The sequence below is a fragment of the Bombina bombina genome, chromosome 5, assembly GCF_027579735.1.
Source record: "Bombina bombina isolate aBomBom1 chromosome 5, aBomBom1.pri, whole genome shotgun sequence".
Classification (NCBI taxonomy): domain Eukaryota; kingdom Metazoa; phylum Chordata; class Amphibia; order Anura; family Bombinatoridae; genus Bombina; species Bombina bombina.
The window spans coordinates 544,667,457-544,687,757 of NC_069503.1; positions in this window are offsets into that span (position 1 = coordinate 544,667,457).

Below are 20,301 nucleotides of genomic sequence, written 5' to 3' on the forward strand. Positions count from 1 at the left end.
CTCTGGGCTCCTTTTCCAGCTATCTACAATTGTGTTAACTTCGGCTGCACACATTTAATCTTAACCAGACCTTTTCAAATCATCCACTCTTTCTGAGGATTCACGCTTCAGCGGATTAGATAATCTACCTGTAACCTCCGCTCTGTAAGTAAATTGTTTTACGCTGCATCTCTCACTACGATCCTGTCAGCTTGTGACGTCATCAGACACTGCCACTCGGCATCTCACTAACTCCGCAACTCCTCAAAGCTCCAGGGAATCATTAGAGACAAGTAGCTAGTTTTACTCTCTTCTCAGAGGTCATGAGTACTACATACTAACGTTACTATTGCAGTGAATATATATATATATACGCTCCCTGCTTCTGCTTCTGCTATTCTGCTCAAATCACAGTGAATTGCAAGTTCCTCTCTACATACTGCATTGTTATTCGCTAATCATTCAGCCTGCATTTTCCTTCTGTATTAACAACCTATTAATCTTCCTCTTCCATACTTTATACAGTATAAAACAAAGGAATTCAGTGCCAGTGGGGACACAAAAGTCACCAGGGCACTAATAAGAGGCGCCTAGACTATAAAGCAAAAAATAAAAATAAAATCAGATGAGTAATATTAATAAACTTGGGATAAATAATCCCTTCAAGGAAATAATAAATGTGGGGGGATAAATCTATCAAGTGAAGATATAAAAATATTATTGATGGTATAAAATAACACAAAAACAAATAATAAATATGTAAATATAAAAATATAAAAAATAAAAATAATGAATAAAAGTCCAAACAGAAAGGAGACTTATCGAGTCCAGCAGAGTCCAATGGTAAGGGCCCAGATGATGCGAGGGTGGGCAAAAATCCAGAGAAAAGATGAAGTATAGGCTGCTCCTCCAGAGTGTTATGCCAGGAACACAGATGGAGAATCTAGAAGGAATTAGATGAAGGGCGCCACATAGTGCAGATCAATGAGATAATAACAAACACAGAATGATCACAAGAATCCTACTCACAATTGGAAGCGCACAATAAAGTGCAGAAATAGCAGTCTGGAACTACACGTCGTCCGGTCGACCACAGTGGGTGGGGCACACAGATGGAGATCCTCGTCTCACCAGGGAGAGTCCAGGGATGTCCAAAATAGGGGGTACAGGTGGAGCTGAACAGCAGATCCCCAGCTAGATCCTATAGACCAGAGATCCAGCGGAATTCGGGTAATGGAGGCCAAAGGAAGTTCACCAGGCTCAGCCCAGGGAGATAAAAATGATGAGGCGGCAACCGGAGATTTAAATAAATATTAAAAGGTGTACCACTGAGAAATGCGTTGCTGTTTTTATTGTTATTAAACCTTTTAATATTTATTTAAATCTCCGGTTGCCGCCTCATCATTTTTATCTCCCTGGGCTGAGCCTGGTGAACTTCCTTTGGCCTCCATTACCCGAATTTCGCTGGATCTCTGGTCTATAGGATCTATCTGGGGATCTGCTGTTCAGCTCCACCTGTACCCCCTATTTTGGACATCCCTGGACTCTCCCTGGTGAGACGAGGATCTCCATCTGTGTGCCCCACCCACTGTGGTCGACCTGACGACGTGTAGTTCCGGACTGCTATTTCTGCACTTTATTGTGCGCTTCCAATTGTGAGTAGGATTCTTGTGATCATTCTGTGTTTGTTATTATCTCATTGATCTGCACTATGTGGCGCCCTCCATCTAATTCCTTCTTTATACAGTATATTGCCTTCAAAATAAATTTGTAATATATATTTCTGGTATATATTTTCAACATTTGTACAAGGCTAAATCAAGCCACTTAGAATAATCTTTGTGTCCTGACTAGCAGGTAAATTATTCTAACTGACACATACCATAACACTGATCCAGTATTCCTAGTTAACACATTAGCAAGCTACTCAAGCCATTACACATCCATACGTGAGTTTAAACCATTGGGAAATCTGGTATTCAGTGAAGAATCCAAAATACCTCTTTTTCATCCAATTTAGTTTCCCTATTGCCACCTCTCTAGCCTACTGGGACAAATTCTATTCCCTGAACTTTTAATAGGGAACTATCTGAGTTGTTTTGTGTTCTAAAATGTCTGGCAATAGGTATGTTGGAATTGGGGTCCTCAATAGCCCTTAGGTGTTCTAAAAATCTGTCTCTGTGTGCCCTATTAGTTCTACCTGTGTACTGACTGTTGCATCCCATGCAGGTGAGTAAATAAATCACATGGGTGGTGTTATGCCTGCCCCTTCATAGTTAATACAGTTATGCCTGCCCCTTAGTAGCTCTCAAATGTCTTATTGTTAACTGTAGCCTTAGATTCAAAGGTACTACCCTGGATAATATGTTCACAGGTTTTACATCTTGATCCAAAACATTTATAACAACCTTTCCTTTGGGTAAGCCATGTAGTATTTGTTTGTTGGGGAAGCATAGAGGGAGAGAAAATATTTATAAACGTTTTAGATTTTTTAGATACGAATTTGACTCCTCTTCCAACTATATCTGATGAGACCACTATACGTTACTTGACAAAATGGAGTGAGCCTCTCACTGAGCTGAAACATTTTGATTGGATACTTCTGCAGTAGAGATGTGCGAATGTGCTGAAAGTGTAATTTATTTGGTAGAACGAATAGTCCTGTGGACATTTGTTTTGGACAATCGAATTTTGAATGTAATTAAAATCCATTACAATTCGGTAATCGAATGTTACTTTTATTTTTGAATGTTCATAATTAAATTAAATATCCACATTCAAAATTTCAAATGTAACATTCAATTTAACAAATACCTTTTAGAAGTTCAATAGTTCATGTGGTAGGGAATTTAGTAAATTGATACATAATAGATAAAAAATATATCAATTTGAATGTTTCTATTTCGAATATTGCATAATTCAAATATTACATTTAAAGAGAACATTAGAAATACTATTACAAATATATAGATTTAAATTTTTCGAATTCAAATTTTTGAAAATTCGAAACGAATATTACATTTAAAGAAAACATTAGAAATACTTATACATTAAACAAAGGTTAGAATGTTGTGCAAAACATTCAAAATTCGAAACGAATGAATGGTTAAAATTTGTTTCATTTTTCGAATGTTGCAAAACATTCGCCCATCCAGTTTCATGGAATGAGGTAGAATCTACTTTTAACTGGCTGAAGGGAAATAGTAAATGTGAACTAAATAAAAGTAATTTATTTAAGTAATAATGAAACAAATTCAGTGTAATACTGTGTTGGCACACAAATAGTGGGTAGACTTCTTTACAAAATTGTGTTTCAGAGGAACAATATCCTGACCTTCTCAAAATAGGCCAGTTTTCTTTTTCTCAACCAGGGCATAATGCCAATGTGGAATGAGTATTTTACTTAATGAATGCACAGTGGACTGATGAAAGGAACAGATTATTCTGGCATCCATTAGGGCAATCACTGATATTCAGTACAATATGGGACATGTAAGTTGCACAGAATTCTACAACCTAATATTTAGTGAAGAAAAAAAGAAACTTACTTGTGAATGTGCAGGCGTTAGAAAAATACAGTTGGTATAATAAGAAACCTTCAAATGTTTAAAATTTTCAGTCCAATGTTATGTTATAGTTAACCAAGTTTTAATGTTAATTCTTCATCAGTCTACTGTACCTTCATATTTAAATTGAAAAGGGAAGGCAGATTATATACTTGTATTAATAGAAAAGTGGTATATACTCACAACACTTTTAAGAACTAAGGGCCAGATTACAAGGGGAGAGCAAACATTTGCGCCCCAGCGATAAGGGGTTTATTGTGGCTGTTTACACTTATTGTGGTTAACGTTCATTTTACGCTAAAATGATTACCGCAACTTCAGAGCCAGATGTTTTGTGAAACAAAAAAGTTGCACAGAAAACATCAAAAATACATTACAAAGTATAGATAAACTCATAATAATACCATCTAATAAAAATGATAAAAAAAAAAAAAAATTGCACAAAAAAGTTATGAGGGCTCAAAAATATGAGATCTCAGGTGTTAGAAAAAAAAGCCAGGCAAAGGGCTTTAACATTGAGATATATACATGCCTACAGATGTATATGTATGTGTGTGTATATATATATATATATATATATACACACACAGTTGTGCTCATAAGTTTACATACCCTGGCAGAATTCATGATTTCTTGGCCATTTTTCAGAGAATATGAATGATAACACAAAAACTTTTCTTTCACTCATGGCTAGTGTTTGGCTGAATCCATTTATTATCAATCAACTGTGTTTACTCTTTTTAAATCATAATGACAACAGAAACTACCCAAATGACCCTGATCAAACGTTTACATACCCTGGTGATTTTGGCCTGATACCATATGCACACAAGTTGACACAAAGGGGTTTGAATTGCTATTAAAGGTAACCATCCTCACCTGTGATCTGTTTGGTTGTAATTAGTATGTGTGTATACAGACCCTTGCATCTTTCATCCAGTGCTGCACTGACGATTCTGGATTCTGAGTCATGGGGAAAGCAAAAGAATTGTCAAAGGATCTGCGGGAAAAGGTAGTTGAACTGTATAAAACAGGAAAGGGATATAAAAAGATATCCAGGGAATTGAGAATGCAAATCAGCAGTGTTCAAACTCTAATAAAAAAGTGGAAAATGAGGGGTTCTGTTGAAACCAAACCACGGTCAGGTAGACCAACTAAATTTTCAGCCACAACTGCCAGGAAAATTGTTCAGGATGCAAAGACAAAACCCCACAAATAATTCAGGTGAAATACAGGACATGTGGTGTGGCTGTTTCAAGATGCACAATAAGGAGGCACTTGAAGAAAGATGGGCGGCATGGTCAAGTCGCCAGAAGAAAGCCATTACTACGCAAATGCCGCAAAGTATCCCGCTTGCAATACACCAAACAGCACAGAGACAAGCCTCAAACCTTCTGGCACAAAGTCATTTGGAGTGATGAGACCAAAATTGAGCTTTTTGGCCACAACCATAAATGCTACATCTGGAAAGGAGTCAACAAGGCCTATGATAAAAGGTACACCATTCCTACTGTGAAACACTGAGGTGGATCGCTGATGTTTTGGGGATGTGTGAGCCACAAAGGCACAGGAAATTTGGTCAGAATTGATGGCAAGATGAATGCAGTATGTTATCAAACAGAACGCCTCACTTTCCACTTCTTGATTAGAGTTTGAACACTGCTGATTTGCATTCTCAATTCCTTGGATATCTTTTTATATCCCTTTCCTGTTTTATACAGTAAAACTAACTTTTTCCCACAGACAATTGTTTTTCTTTCCCCATGACTCAGAATCCAGAAACGTCAGTGCAACACTGGATGAAAGATGCAAAGGTCTGTCAGGAGTCCAGAAACTCATTAACCTTTTATACACACAGACTAATTATAAGCAAACAGATCACAGATGAGGATGATTACCTTTAATAGACATTCAAACCCCTTTGTGTCAACTGTTGTACATGCTATCAGGCCAAAATCACCAGGGTATGTAAACTTTTGATCAGGGTCATTTGGGTAGCTTCTGTTGTCATTATGATTTAAAAAGAGTAAACACAGTTGATTGATAATAACTGGCTTCAGTCAAACACTAACCATGAGTGAAAAGTTTTTATGTTATCATTCATATTCTCTGAAAAATGGCCAAGAAATGATAAATTCTGCCAGGGTATTTAAACATATGAGCACAACTGTATATATATATATATATATATATATATATGTTTTATATATGTATTTATGTACAACTCTAATTCCAAAAAAGTTAGGATAATATTGAAAATGCAAAAAACAAAACAAAAAGAGTAATTGGAAAATTGAATTCACCCTGTACTATATTGAAACCAAATTTTTAACACAATATTTGATGTATTTTTAAAATTATACACACATTTCATATGTGATGACTGCAACACATTCCCAAAAAATTGGGACGGGGCAATTTAGGACTAATAGCGAATAAGAAGGTGGTGTGAAACAAGTGAGGCAATCGTGTAATCATAGTATATAAGGAGCCTCCAAAAAAGGCCTAGTTTTTCAAGAGCAATTATGGGTGGAGGCTTGCCAATCTGCCAACAGTTGCGTCAGTGAATAATCGAACACTTTGAGAACAACATTCCCAAAGACAAATCGGTAGGATTTTGGGCATTTCACCTTCTACAGTACATAATATAATTAAAAGATTCAAGTAATCTGGTCAAATCTCAGTTCTTTAAAGGATGAAAACCACTTCTGAATGCGTGTGATCTCCAATCCTTCAGACGTCACTGTCTCAAAAACCATCATAAGTCTGTAATGGATATCCTGACATGGGCTAAGGAATACTTTGGTAATCTTTTGTCAGTCAGTCAACACCTATCGCCACAGATGCAAGTTAAGGCTTTACTATGCAAAGCAAAAGCCATACATCAACACTGTCCAGAAGCACCGCCAACTTCTCTGGGCTTGGTCTAATCTGAAATGGACAGTAGCACAGTGGAATTGTGTTTTGTGGTCCGATTTCAAATAGTTTTGGGAAAAAACAGCCTTCATGTTCTCCAAGCAAAAGAGGAAAAGGACCATCCAAGTTGTTATTGGCATGAGGTCAGTGCTCATGCATGGGTAACTTGCACATCTGTGAGAGGACCACTAATGCAGAAAGATATGGATACATTTTGGAGCAACATATGCTGCCATCTAGCTGTTGTCTTTTCCAGAGAAGCCCCTGCATTTTCAAGCAGGACAACGGCAAATCACATTCTGGAAGGATTACAAGCGCATGTGGGTGCTAGCATGGCCTGCCTGCAGTCCTGACCTGTCTCCGATTGTGAAAATTTGGTGCATTTAGAAGCGCAAAATAAGGCAATGAATGCCCCGTACAGTTGCGCAGTTGAAACCATGTATAATGGATGAATGGGGGAAAATTCTGCTTGCTTAACTTAACCAACTGGTGTTTTCAGTTCCCAAACACTTAATAAGTGTTAATAAAAGAAAAGGTGATGTTACATAGTGGTATACAGTTGACTGTCCCAACTTTTTTGGAGTGTGTTGCAGTGATCAGATTTGAAATTAGTGTATATTTTAAAAAATACATTAAATTCACAAAGTAAAACATCAAATAATGTGTTAATAATGTGTTTTCAATATAGAACAGGGTGAATGGTATTTTCAAATGACTTTTTTTGTTTGTTTTTTTGCATTTTCCATACTGTCCCAACTTTTTGGGGAATTGGGGTTGTAAAACATGAAGGTTTACTTCTAATATTGAGACTACACTGTAACAAATGTGTTTTTAATATAGAAAACATTTGTTAAGAGTGAACTAAATACGTACAATACAGTGTGACCTATAAAAAATATACAATAGCTAGAAAAACACTTTGACAGTTCCCCAGTTACATTGTGTAACACAGCACCCTTTATTGGTTGAAAGTTCCTGGATATTGTTAGAAGGTTCATCATCAAATTGTGTTCTGGGGAAGAAGACTCATTTGCATATATTTTGCATAGGGTAACAATGCAAACATATGGTTGTGAGAGTTATTGTTTATGCCCCCCGAGCCCCCCTGATTCCTCCTTCCTTTTGTTTATGTTTTATGGGGAGTGGGTCACCATAAGTTAAATGGTGTATTATTAGAGGCTAGTTCTGAGTTCCTTTTTGGACAGTTGGTCTTGCCTGTAGTGATTGGAAGTCTGATTCACTTACGTGAATCAGTTCATTACAGATTGTTTGATTAAATGAATTGGTTCATCAGTTTACTTGGCAAGTGAGCCAAGGCTCAGGGGCTGACTCACCTAACAACACAAAACTACTCTGTTGATGTTACTGGAGGCAAGTAGAAGGCAGACATCTCCTCCCAGGGTCTACCCGCCCCCCCATGCCCTGATGATTGGCCCAACACCTGTCATATTCTGTTAAACCTACTGCCTGCCTACTCTGGTGATGAGTCTGGAGGCAGCCAGAAGGACCACAGATTCTCCCAGGGTCTCCTCATTCATTCCCTGATGTGCTGATTTGCCTGCCCCCTGCTATTAGCTTTTGTTAAAGCTGCTGCTGCCTGCCTACTCCCCTACTCGTAGCAGCTCCTCCCCATTCTAATACTAATAAAAATATACATTATATATACTGTCTGATTCAAATAAAGCCATGTGTAGGCAAATATTGCTGATTTGATTATTACTGTTTTCTGTAAAGCTATTAAACTTCTATTTAAACTTTAATGCCATCACTTTTCACGAACAACTATCAAAACAAACAGATATAGATAGAAGCAAGTGACCTTCAAAATTAAGAATGGCTTCAAGAAAAAGAAGCAATATATGGATTAATTTTGAGTAGGCTAGGCCACAGAATGCAAAATGCAAACTCTGTAACAATATTTGGTCAGACCAAGGAGGAAAAACATAAAATTTTATACAACATCTGCAAAGCAAACATCAAACTGCATTGCTTATGCAAGTGAGAAAAGAGGATCCAGCAGAATCCTCATCAGCATCAATCTCAGGTGGTGTTGTCAGCACCTGAAGCATCCACTAGATCTGGAAGTGGCACCATTGTACAAAGGTCGAGGCAAAGTCAAATTAATAGGTATGTGAGAGCACTAATTGGCCCTGTCAGGCAGAGCAAAGTGGATGAGGAGTTAGTTAAAATGACTGCTCTGGATTTACAACCTTTTTCAAGTAAATATGACAAGGGATATTGATCCATCATACATTTTGCCAAACATAAAGACACTATCGGTAGCTTTGTTGCCACAGCTTTAAAACAAAATTAAAGCAGAACTGATGAAAATAAGCAATGTCTCTGCTTTGTTTCTGACAACTGACTGCTGGACATCACGGACAACAAATAATTTTATAGCAGTCACTTGTCATTATATTGATGATAATTTTAAACTGTTATCATCTCTATTGGGCTGCTTCTCAGTTACAGACAGGCACACAGCTGACAACACAGGTGAACTTAAAAAGATTTGTGAAGAGTGGGGCATCAAAACAAAGTTGTTTCTTGTGTCTCAGACAATGCCAGCAACATTAAAGCAGCTATCCATAAGGCAGGATGGAAGCACTTGGTCTGCTTTGCCAATACATTCAACCTAATTGTGAGGGAAAGCTTATAAAACATTCAGGAGACAGTGGCAAAGGTGACTAATGTTGTTGAATATGTCAACAGAAGCACTGTTGCAACCAAAATAATCAAAGCAACACAAAGACAAATGGACCTTGAAGAGCTGAGGTTCAAACAAGACGTAGTAATAAGGTATAATTCTACGTATTACATGATAACAAGATACATATTAATATTAACAATTAGTTGTATTGTACAGAGAAATTTATAAAATAGCATCTACCTGGGATCAAACCAATGTCCTCAAGATCTTAAAATTATTATGTTACTGTCACAACCCACTAGGCTATTTGAATTTCTGAAATGTGTTAAAGGTATAGAGTAATTATAACCAGAGAGGAATATTATTCTAAAAAAGTGATGCAATTCAAAATCTTTATCTAAACTATTGGGAATAAACGTGTTTAGATCAAAGATCCATTTCATTTCCAATCTACCTAAGATCGCATTAATGTCCCCACCTCTCCAATGCAATTGGGCCTTTTGGATACCCATATGTAATTTTATATGTTTAGGATCACAGTTGTGTTTCCTTTTAAAGTGATCAAATAGTGCATGTTTATCAAAACCTTTTTTTATATTATATACATGCTCCCTAAATCTAACTGAAAGTTTTCTAGAGGTCCTTCCAATATAGATTACATTGCAAGAACATTTTAATAAGTAAATAACATTATTTGAATTACATATGATCATTTGTCTTTTTGGGCCAGATTACAAGTGGAGCGCCAAATATCACTTGCATGGGAGCGTCATTCTGATCCCATAACAGACGACATCAGAACCTCACACAGTGATGTGCAGCATTTTTAAATATATATGCATATGAATATATACATACTGCATATAAGAAGCCCCGGAAGGAATGAATTGAGAGCAGGGGCATGTGACCACACTACAGGCCAATAGCAGTGGGTTTCTAGGCAGAATTTTGAGGAGCAGGAGCGAGTATAAATATTGAGGGTTGTGAGGCGGAAGCCAGCATCAGTTCCCTTGTGAAGCGGGAAAAGCTGACAGGCAGAATGGAGAGCGTGAGCCTTTTGCTGGAACAGGTAAAGACCTTGGTAGCGGAAAAAGGTGTTACCTGGCTCCAGCAGAGGCTCTTTTCAGAGGACAGCGGTTCCGGTGCAGGGTCGTCGACAGTCGAGCCAGCAGGAACATCAGGTCAGGAGCGGTGCGGTCGGCCGGTGAGGCGGACGAAGCCGCCGGTGCGGCTTAGTCCGGATGACAGGAGGGGAGCTTTGGGTCAAGGGAGGCCTGATACGGCCAGAGGTGAAGTTAGCGGAAAGTCGGGAGGCAAGAGAAGGGCTATGGAGGAGCTGCGCACATCTCCAGTGTCAGCAGGGAGTAGGAGGGGAACACTGAGGCCTAGGTTGCTGGGGACGAGCGTAGGCAGCGTGGAGGGGGGAGTAATGGTGACACATGAGGTTTGTGCGGGGAGCAGGGAGGGTGAGGTGGCAGTCGCCAGGAGCGGTATAAGTAAACAGGGGGCTGAGAAGGGAGGGGATGGCTCGGGCTTTGAGGGAGCTAGTGTGGATAGAAGGAGAAGGGGGGAGGGGATGAGTGGGAATGAGAGAAGCGGTAGGGGCGTTGGAGGAACAGGTGTAAACTTAGGGAGCAGTGAGAGGAGGGATAAGGAAACTGTAGGTGCTGCGAGTGGCAGAGGAGGAATTGGAGGGAACATGAGGGAGAATAGTGGACGTTGTTTGGGCAGTGGAAGAGGAGGTATTGGGAAGGGGCAAGCTAAGGCGAGAGGTAAAAAGGGAAAAGAGGTAGGTGGAGAAAGGGGAGCTGAGGCGAATAGGGACGGCAGGCATAGTGCAGGAGGGATATCAAGTGGGATTGGAGAGGCTGTTGAGGTTTTGGTACAGGATATAAGGGAAAGGGATAGGGTTACAGGGGGTAGGGGGGATGGGGAGAATAGGGGTACAGAGACAGAGAGGGGCAGGGAGAACAGGAGTGGGGGTAAAAGGACTGAGAAAAGGAATAATTTGGAAGTTAATGATTGTGTTTCAGAACCGGAGGAGTCGGACGGCGTCCCGGTGGAAAGGCCGGGGTTGCCTGCAGTGCAGTCTTCATTACAGGAGCTGGAGGAGGACGTCCTGTGGATGAATGAATCTTACAGTGACTTTGCTGGTGAAGAATTGCAATTGGGACAGCAGACGGAACCGGAGAGTTCGGCACAAGTAGGAGAGATGGCTACTTTAATGCAGCTGCTCAATTCTCTGGTGCCTGGGGGGGGACACGTAACTCAGAGTGAAGGACAAATTGGGGGAATGAGGGAAGAACGAGAGAGGGGCAGGGGAAGAGAGAAGGAAGACACTAGGAGGCAGAGACATCATGTTAATCATTCTCCACAGAGATCAGGTGGAGGTTCAGGTGGACAGAGCAGAAGGGACAGGAGCAGGAGCAGAGGGAAACGGCGGAGGGAGAGATCTCGGACGCCAAGGATAGACTACAGGGAGCGGGAAAGGCATACGTCCCCCACATGGGGCAGGCGGGATAGAGATCGAGAGCATACACGTAGGAGGGAAAGCTCTATGTCTTATAACATTGATGATAGGGGGAGAAGATCTGCAGGTGACAGGGCGGAAAGGAGAAGAGAGGATACAATAGTGGTGCAGGAGCCTGTGTCAAGGCCGCCAGGTGAGACGGCGGGTTCCCTGCAGGGGGGGAAAGAAAAAGAAGAGTCGGGGGGAGTGTATGAGACGGTGATGAAAGGTCTGAAGGAGCTGGTGGCTCAATTAGAAGACAAAAGGAAAGTTGGGGGTGATGTAGGAACAGTAGCGGGAGCATGGGTACCGGCAGTGAAGGAGGTTAGTGTACCGGTGGTTGGAACCCCTTCGGGGAGTGGGGTAGAAAAAGGAGGGTCGTGCCGGTTACAAGCGTTGAAGTGTTAATTGTGGCGGATCAAGCCTTGCGTAGGCCTTGCTTGTGCTCGATTGGACCACTTGGGATCCATCTGAGTAAAGAGGTTAAAGAAAAGATATGGAAACGAGAGTTTGTAGAGATCTTTTCATTGTTGCCGTTGGACCACTTTATTGAGATAAAGGAAGATCCAAAAGGGGAACAGGGCAAAAAGGAAGAGGAGGAGAGAAAGAAAAAGTGGAGGAAATTACCTAAAACTTTTTCAAACTGGACGAGGGCTTTTTGCATATTAGCCAGCGTGATCGGGGAGAAATTCCCCGAGCAGAGCTCGACTATGTTTTGCTATTTTGATGAAATATCAGGGGCTCAGAGGACATATGGGGGTCTTGCCTGGTGGCGGTACGATGAACAGAGAGATGGGGGTGTGGTTGGAGTTAATGACTCCTTTGAGGGGGCAGTCCTTTCGGAGTGGAGGAACGGGGGCTAGTGGAACGACAGTGGGGGCCACATCGGTGGCAATTAAAAAAGGCCTCTGCTTCCAGTTTAATGAAGGGGTGTGTAGGTTCGGAGGGGCGTGCAAATACAAGCACGAGTGCTCAGGATGCGGAGGTGCGCACTCTGGGGCAAAATGTTTCCGAAAAGGAAAGGGGAATGGAAAAGGAGGTGAGGGTGCTGCTACGGGCTCGGACCCCGGTGAGGGTAAGAGAGATGGCCCCGTGGCTAAGCCAATACGGTAAGACAAAGGGTAGAGCGGGGGATGCGGAGCTGTTACTGACGGGCTTCAGTTCCGGATTTCGTATCCCGTTCGAGGGTTCAAAGGGTTCGGGAGTTCCTGGGAATTTAAAATCGGCTGAGCAATTCCCAGAGGTGGTTCAAGTTAAGTTGGAAAAGGAGGTGGCACTGAGGAGAATGGCGGGCCCCTTCAAGGACCCTCCATTCCCGAATTTGAGGGTGTCCCCACTTGGGGTGGTCCCAAAGAAGACGGAGGGACAATTTAGAATGATTCACCACCTGTCTCATCCTAAGGGCGCGTCTGTTAACGATGGGATTGACCCGTCTTTGACGGCAGTACGTTATGCTTCATTTGATAAGGCGGTGAGTGTGGTCAGGAGAGCGGGGATTGGAGCATTGTTGGCAAAGGTGGATGTGGAGGCAGCCTTTCGGCTTTTACCAGTCCATCTGGTGTGTCATCATTTATTGGGTTGCCAATTTCAAGGGGAATTTTTCGTTGATCTGTGTTTACCCATGGGATGCTCCATATCCTGTGCGTATTTCGAAAAATTTAGTACATTTGTGGAATGGGTGGTGAAGAAAAAGGCGGGCAGGTCATCGATGGTCCATTATTTGGATGATTACCTGTTTGTGGGGGAAGCTGGTTCTGGAGTTTGTGAAATGTTGTTGAAAACATTTGTTGAAGTGGCTGAGCAATTCGGGATTCCGATTGCACCAGGAAAGACGGAAGGGCCAGTGACTAAGTTGAGTTTTCTGGGGATCCAGATTGACTCAGTATTGATGGAGTGCTCGTTACCTTGGGAAAAGGTGGTAGATCTGAGAAAGGTCATAACTGGGATGCTTGGGAAGGGGAAAGTGTCGTTGCGAGAAGTGCAATCGCTACTGGGCAAGCTTAATTTTGCTTGTCGTGTGATCCCAGTTGGAAGGGTTTTTGGAAGGCGCCTGGCATTGGCTACGGTTGGGGTGAAGGAACCACACCACAGGATCCGGCTTTCAAAGGAGTTGAAGGAGGATCTTAGAGTGTGGTTGATTTTTCTGGAAGAGTTCAATGGGCGGTCGCTCATTCAGGAGGGGCCGGTATCGGATGAGATGTTGCACCTATACACAGATGCTTCAGGAGCACATGGCTTTGGGGCATATTTTGATGGCAGATGGTGCGTGGATACATGGCCTGAGGAATTGAAGGAACAAGGTTTAACCAAGAACTTGGTGTTTCTAGAATTGTTTCCGTTGGTGGTGGCTGTTATGGTTTGGAATGGTGAGCTGAGGGATAGGAAGGTGACTTTCCACTCTGACAATCTGGGAGTGGTATTTGCGATTAATAAGTTGACAGCGAAGTCGAGGCCGGTGATTCGGCTTCTCCGAGTGTTTGTCCTGGAATGCTTGAGGGGGAATGTGTTTTTTCGGGCGGTGCATGTACCCGGGAAGCAAAATGTGATTGCTGACTCTGTTTCCCGGTTGCAGTGGCAGAAGTTTCGGGAAGCAGCCCCGGAGGCGAAGTTGGATGGGGAAGAATGCCCAAGGGCTTTGTGGCAGATGGACTTCTTAAAGGATTGAAATTGGCGAGAGGGGCTTTAGCCCAGAGTACGTTAAGAGCTTACGTGCCAGTATGGAAACGGTGGTTTTGTAGACTGCACAGGGATGGGATCAGGCTGTCAAAAGAGGATTGGGTGTGGTACTTGGTTGATTGGGTGCAGGAATGGAAAGAGGCGAAGATGTCAAAATCCATGGTGAATCGTCAGGTGGCGGCGTTAGCCTTTTTGTTTAAGCTGATGGGATGGGTTGATTTAACAAAGGAGTTTTGGGTAAAATTGGCGGTGAGAGGTGTTTGTAGAGGTGGAGCTAGGGGGGACAAAAGACGTCCACTTGTATTTGGTTTACTATTAAAGGTAGTTGGGGCTTTGGAGGTGGTGTGCAATTCTAAGTTTGAGTATTATTTGTTCCGGGTGGCTTTTGTTTTAGCCTTTTTCAGGGCTTTTAGAGTGTTGGAATTGGTTGGGGCTAATAGAAAGGACAATGGCGGTATCGGGTTTGGTGATGTGGTGATATCTAGGGAGGAAGTGTCCATTTGGCTTAGAAAATCTAAGACAGATCAATAGGGTATGGGCCGCTTAATCAAGTTATTTGCTATCGGGGGTGTTTGTTGCCCGGTAGGTTCACTGGTGGATTATCTTAGGATCAGGCCTAGTGTGAGGGCCCTCTTTTGAGGCACGAGGATGGAGGAGCATTGTCAAAATATCAGTTTGGGGCGGTACTTAAAAGGGCTTTGTCCGTGGCTGGGGTGGACCCTAAAGACTTTGGATGCCATTCGTTTAGAATAGGCGCGGCAACTGAGGCGCATGAATTGGGTTTGAGTGAGGAAGTTGTGAAAAAGGTGGGAAGGTGGAAGTCGGGGTGTTTTAAGCGTTATGTTCGTCCTAACATGATAGTATAGTTTTGTTTTTCTTAACAGGTCCAGTTCAGTGTTGGATAGTTGGACATTCTTTCATTTACTGGGCGAGAAAAGCTGCAGCAACAAAGGAAGGGGGAATCCAGTTGGGTCTTCCTCGGGAACAGGTTGGGGTAAAGTGGTTTGGGGTAAGAGGTCTAAAATGGGAAGGGGTAGTGAGTACAGTGAGTAAGTTTGCCAGGCTGTACAAGCCTCCTGACATTTTGGTGTTACACGCTGAAGGAAATGACTTAGGGTTTATGGCTCAAAAAGATTTGATTGACCAGTTGAAGGGTGGCATGCGTAGGTTGAAGGTTTTGTTCCCGAAGGTGTTAATTGTGTGGTCAGAAATTGAGACAAGGTTGGAATGGCGCTCAGCTTGGGATGTCAGGAGGCTGGATTTATCCAGAAGAAAGGTTAACAGGACTCTATCAGGTTTTGTTGCTCAGTTGGGGGGTTTTGGCATTCGCCATGTTGAATTCGAAGGGGAATCAGGCAGATGCTTTTTTATTAAGGATGGGGTGCATCTCAATGAAGTGGGGTTGCACTTATTTAATTTTAACCTAAAAGAAGGGGTACAGAAGGCCTTAGCCCGGTTGGGCGGTGTCCGACGGTAGGTCGGTCTGTGGCGGGTGCTGGCCTTATCAGGCGAGTTTTATGTGGTAATGGTACCTCATCGGACGATGGGGAGAGTTTAAGAAAAGGGGGCGTGCCTGGCAACAGCCAGTGGAAGGCACGTGTGGTGGATGATGGACAGCACCCCAGAGTTTTTTGTAACCACATTGGTTAGGTGGTTGTGTTATTTGTAAACACTTGTTTGTTTAATAAATGCGGGCTGCGGCCTTTTGTACCCAAAACTTTGTCATGTTTGGTTATTGATTCACAAGAAGAGTGCCGAATGTGTGTGTCAATGTATGTGTTAATATGCTAACATATTAACACATATTACACATATTAACACATAAATATATAAAACTTTCATGGAATCGCTTAATGTTAATGACTGGCATATCAAACTAAATTGGGAAGTAGTCAAGAAACGTTACATTTTTTGGATTTATCCATATATATTGAAAATGGTATGTTAAAACTAAAAATTATTTTAAACCTGTAGATGTCAATAGTAATAGTTACATTCAATTAGACAGTGGTCATCTTTACAACTGGCTAAAAAATATCCCCAAGAGCCAAATCAGCAGACTGCAAAGGAATTGTAGTGATAATAGTGTTTTTTATGAACAATCTAAACACTTTAAGACTAAATTTATAGAAAAAAAGTATCCAGAGCAAAAGATTGATCTTTTTATACAAGAAATAGGCCAAGAAAAAAGAGAGACCTTTTTGAAATATAATGACAAAAACAACGACAAGTTTGAATGCAATGAAGGGTAAGTAGGACCTATAATCTTAGATTATTGTCCCCAAAATAAAGAAATAAGGAACATCATTAATAAACATTGAGACATACTTAAAAAAGATTATGGTCTGAGAGATATTATAGAGGATAAACCATTTATAGTTTTTAATAGAGTACCCAATATAAAAGATAAAATTACTAGAAGTTTTCTCAAAGATAAGAACAAAGAAAATTGGTTAGGAGAACTTCTAAAAGGTTTCTACAGATGTGGGAAATATATGGGCTGTAAAGAATTCTCACCACAAGAGAGGAATATTAGATCATTCTCTAACAATGGGTAACGATAAACAATACGAGATAAGACAAATGATCATATGTAATTCAAATAATGTTATTTACTTATTAAAATGTTCTTGCAATGTAATCTATATTGGAAGGACCTCTAGAAAACTTTCAGTTAGATTTAGGGAGCATGTATATAATATCAAAAAAGGTTTTGATAAACATGCACTATTTGATCACTTTAAAAGGAAACACAACTGTGATCCTAAACATATAAAATTACATATGGGTATCCAAAAGGCCCAATTGCATTGGAGAGGTGGGGACATTAATGCGATCTTAGGTAGATTGGAAATGAAATGGATCTTTGATCTAAACACGTTTATTGCCAATAGTTTAGATAAAGATTTTGAATTGCATCACTTTTTAGAATAATATTCCTCTCTGGTTATAATTACTCTATACCTTTAACACATTTCAGAAATTCAAATAGCCTAGTGGGTTGTGACAGTAACATAATAATTTTAAGATCTTGAGGACATTAGTTTGATCCCAGGTAGATGCTATTTTATAAATTTCTCTGTACAATACAACTAATTGTTAATATTAATAAAAAATTCGGATTATCCTAAGTTATGAAGGTATAATCTAGATTTTATTAAAGACACAGAGACGAGTATTTTGACTCATATTTTGCATTCTCTCTCTTTACTACTTAAATGCAGTTTTTTAAAGTATACATAACAATACAATAAACTGTCAAAATTTTGAAAATGAGACAGTAAAACAAATAACATATCAGTGACCAATGAAATTAGAGAACTGATTAGACTAAAACCACATAGCCAATCAGGTTACTAATAAATCCTATAAACTGTCCAATATACAATAAGACATCCTCTTTCTTTGAAACTGTAGAAGGAAACAAAAGGTCCATGATAAGGAAGTAGTTCCAGACGAGAAGACAGCAGACAACCATGAAGAGAAGAACTTTGAATTGAAGAATCATTCGTGAAGAAAACTCCATCTTATCAGGAAAGAATGAAAATCCTCTTGAAGACTGTATAGGCTGAGGAAAACTTTCTTGAAGTTTCGTCTCTTCACAGAGATGAGATGGAACAAAACCACTTAGGATAATATCTTTATAGTTGATTGGTAACTGAAATAAATATACAAGATATGTTAGTAATAGGATAAAACAAATAAGGGTGGGAACAAAACCATATAATAATATAATCAGAGGAGGGAAAATACTCGTCTCTGTGTCTTTAATAAAATCTAGATTATACCTTCATAACTTAGGATAATCCGAATTTTATTACAAGACCAGAGACTCATATTTTGCTAGTTTAAAGCAACTAACAAAATAAATTAAGCGCAAACTAAAACTAAATAAGAAAAAATAAAAACAATATGGGAGAAAAGTTTTGTTAAACCAACGAAAGAGTCCTAAGCTAAAACGGACTACAAATGAATTTAATAAAAGGTTAACTAAAATAACAAGAATATTATAATGTATAAAAGTTATTTTTTATTAACATTTGAGAAAACAATACTTATCTTTACTGCAGCAGTAAAAGAAAGAGGATGTCTTATTGTATATTGGACAGTTTATAGGATTTATTAGTAACCTGATTGGCTATGTGGTTTTAGTCTAATCAGTTCTCTAATTTCATTGGTCACTGATATGTTATTTGTTTTACTGTCTCATTTTCAAAATTTTGACAGTTTATTGTATTGTTATGTATACTTTAAAAAACTGCATTTAAGTAGTAAAGAGAGAGAATGCAAAATATGAGTCAAAATATGAGTCTCTGGTCTTGTAATAAAATTAGAACCATCCTGTTAGCTCGGGAAGCTAAGACAGATTTAGTGATCTTATGAACCTTTAAAACTGAGTTTCGATTCCTATATTACTCCCAATGGTTTAAATAAATTTTGAATTGCATAATTTGTCAGAATAATTTTCTCCTCTGGTTATGATCACTTTATGCTTTTTGAACATTTCATAAATTTAAATAGTCTGGTGGACTATCATAGTAACATAATACAATTTTTACAATCTTGAGGACATTGGTTCGATTCCAGGTAGATGCCAATTTATGAATATTTCTGTATAACATAATTATTTGCTAACACTAGTAAGGAGTCTGTAGCTTTAGTACTATCATGTCAGCTCAGGATATAGAGACATAATTTAAAAAAAAAAAATTTGAACCCTTAAGACAGAGGTTTGATTCCCATATTTACCTTTAGATTTAGAAGGTTTTATTGAATGTTTTAATTTTGATGTTTCTTAATTATGTATAAATGATTTGTATTTGATAAGATTCCAATTATATATATTTCTGCTATGTGGCAAAAGTATTTTTCTTAATTGAATCAATAAGAAATGAGGACTCTGTCAAAACACCAGCATAAGAATCCAGGACCCAATCAGAAGTGGAGTTACAGCTATAAAAGGTCATCAGGACCATCTTGAAGTCATCCTTGAAAAAGCCAAGCTGTGATTGGTGAAATGTACGTTGGAGTAGTGATGTCACCAAAGGGGCGTAGCCTTGCTCCCTACCGGACTAACAGGGCAATCATTGGACATTGTGATACACACAGTCTTTTGCTTGTAGTAGTCTATGATTGGGACAGTCTCATTATATGCCTTGTGACTTGTTTTTAATAAATGTGTTATACTTTTTTAACCACTTCTGATTCATCCTTTGCAGCTGGAACATCCTTCTTTGCCTTGCCTCCTATTAGGAGCTTCCTGTGCCTATTTATCTAGAGCTTGATTTTGAAGCTCTAGACAATGTGAGTACCTTTCTAGGTTCTGCTGTAAATTTCACATAACCACAGAACTTCACTATATGTGTTTTTTTTCCCCCTTAGGTTCACCTGCTGAGCATTGCCACCATGATAACCTGAGACTTTTATCCTTTTTTGTGCACCATCACATTTGTTTTTGTATTTTATTATTCCTTATATTGTGATTTAAGCAAGTTTATATATTGTTTTTTAGTTCTTTTACATAAATATATATGTATATAAGTATATATTTACATTGCGGTATATGGGAAGACACAGTTCTCATAGACTGTGATGTAAAGGCACTTTTTAGTGCTGGTTTTTTTTTTCTAACACCCCACTCCCACCAACTTTAAAGCCCCCCAAAATTAAAAATTAAATTAAAAAATGCTATTTTTTTTTTATAAAAAAATAAAATGCCCTCTATTTTGAGGGCATTTGGGGCACTTTTAGAAAATTAACCAGAGATCTAATCTCTGATTGATTTTTGGAGTGCTAATTGTAATGGCTGGTAATTATTGCAATCCGGGCAAACTTGTCAGTTTGCGGGAGACCAATAATTTAGCGCTCCACTTGAAATCTAGCCCTTTGGGAACAGAAAGAAGCAAAGATGCATGTGAAATACCAAATACCTTTGAAGAAGTAACTCTAGGAATTCAGTGCAGACAGGTTGTATTAATTTAATATGCCATATAACCATTTAAATT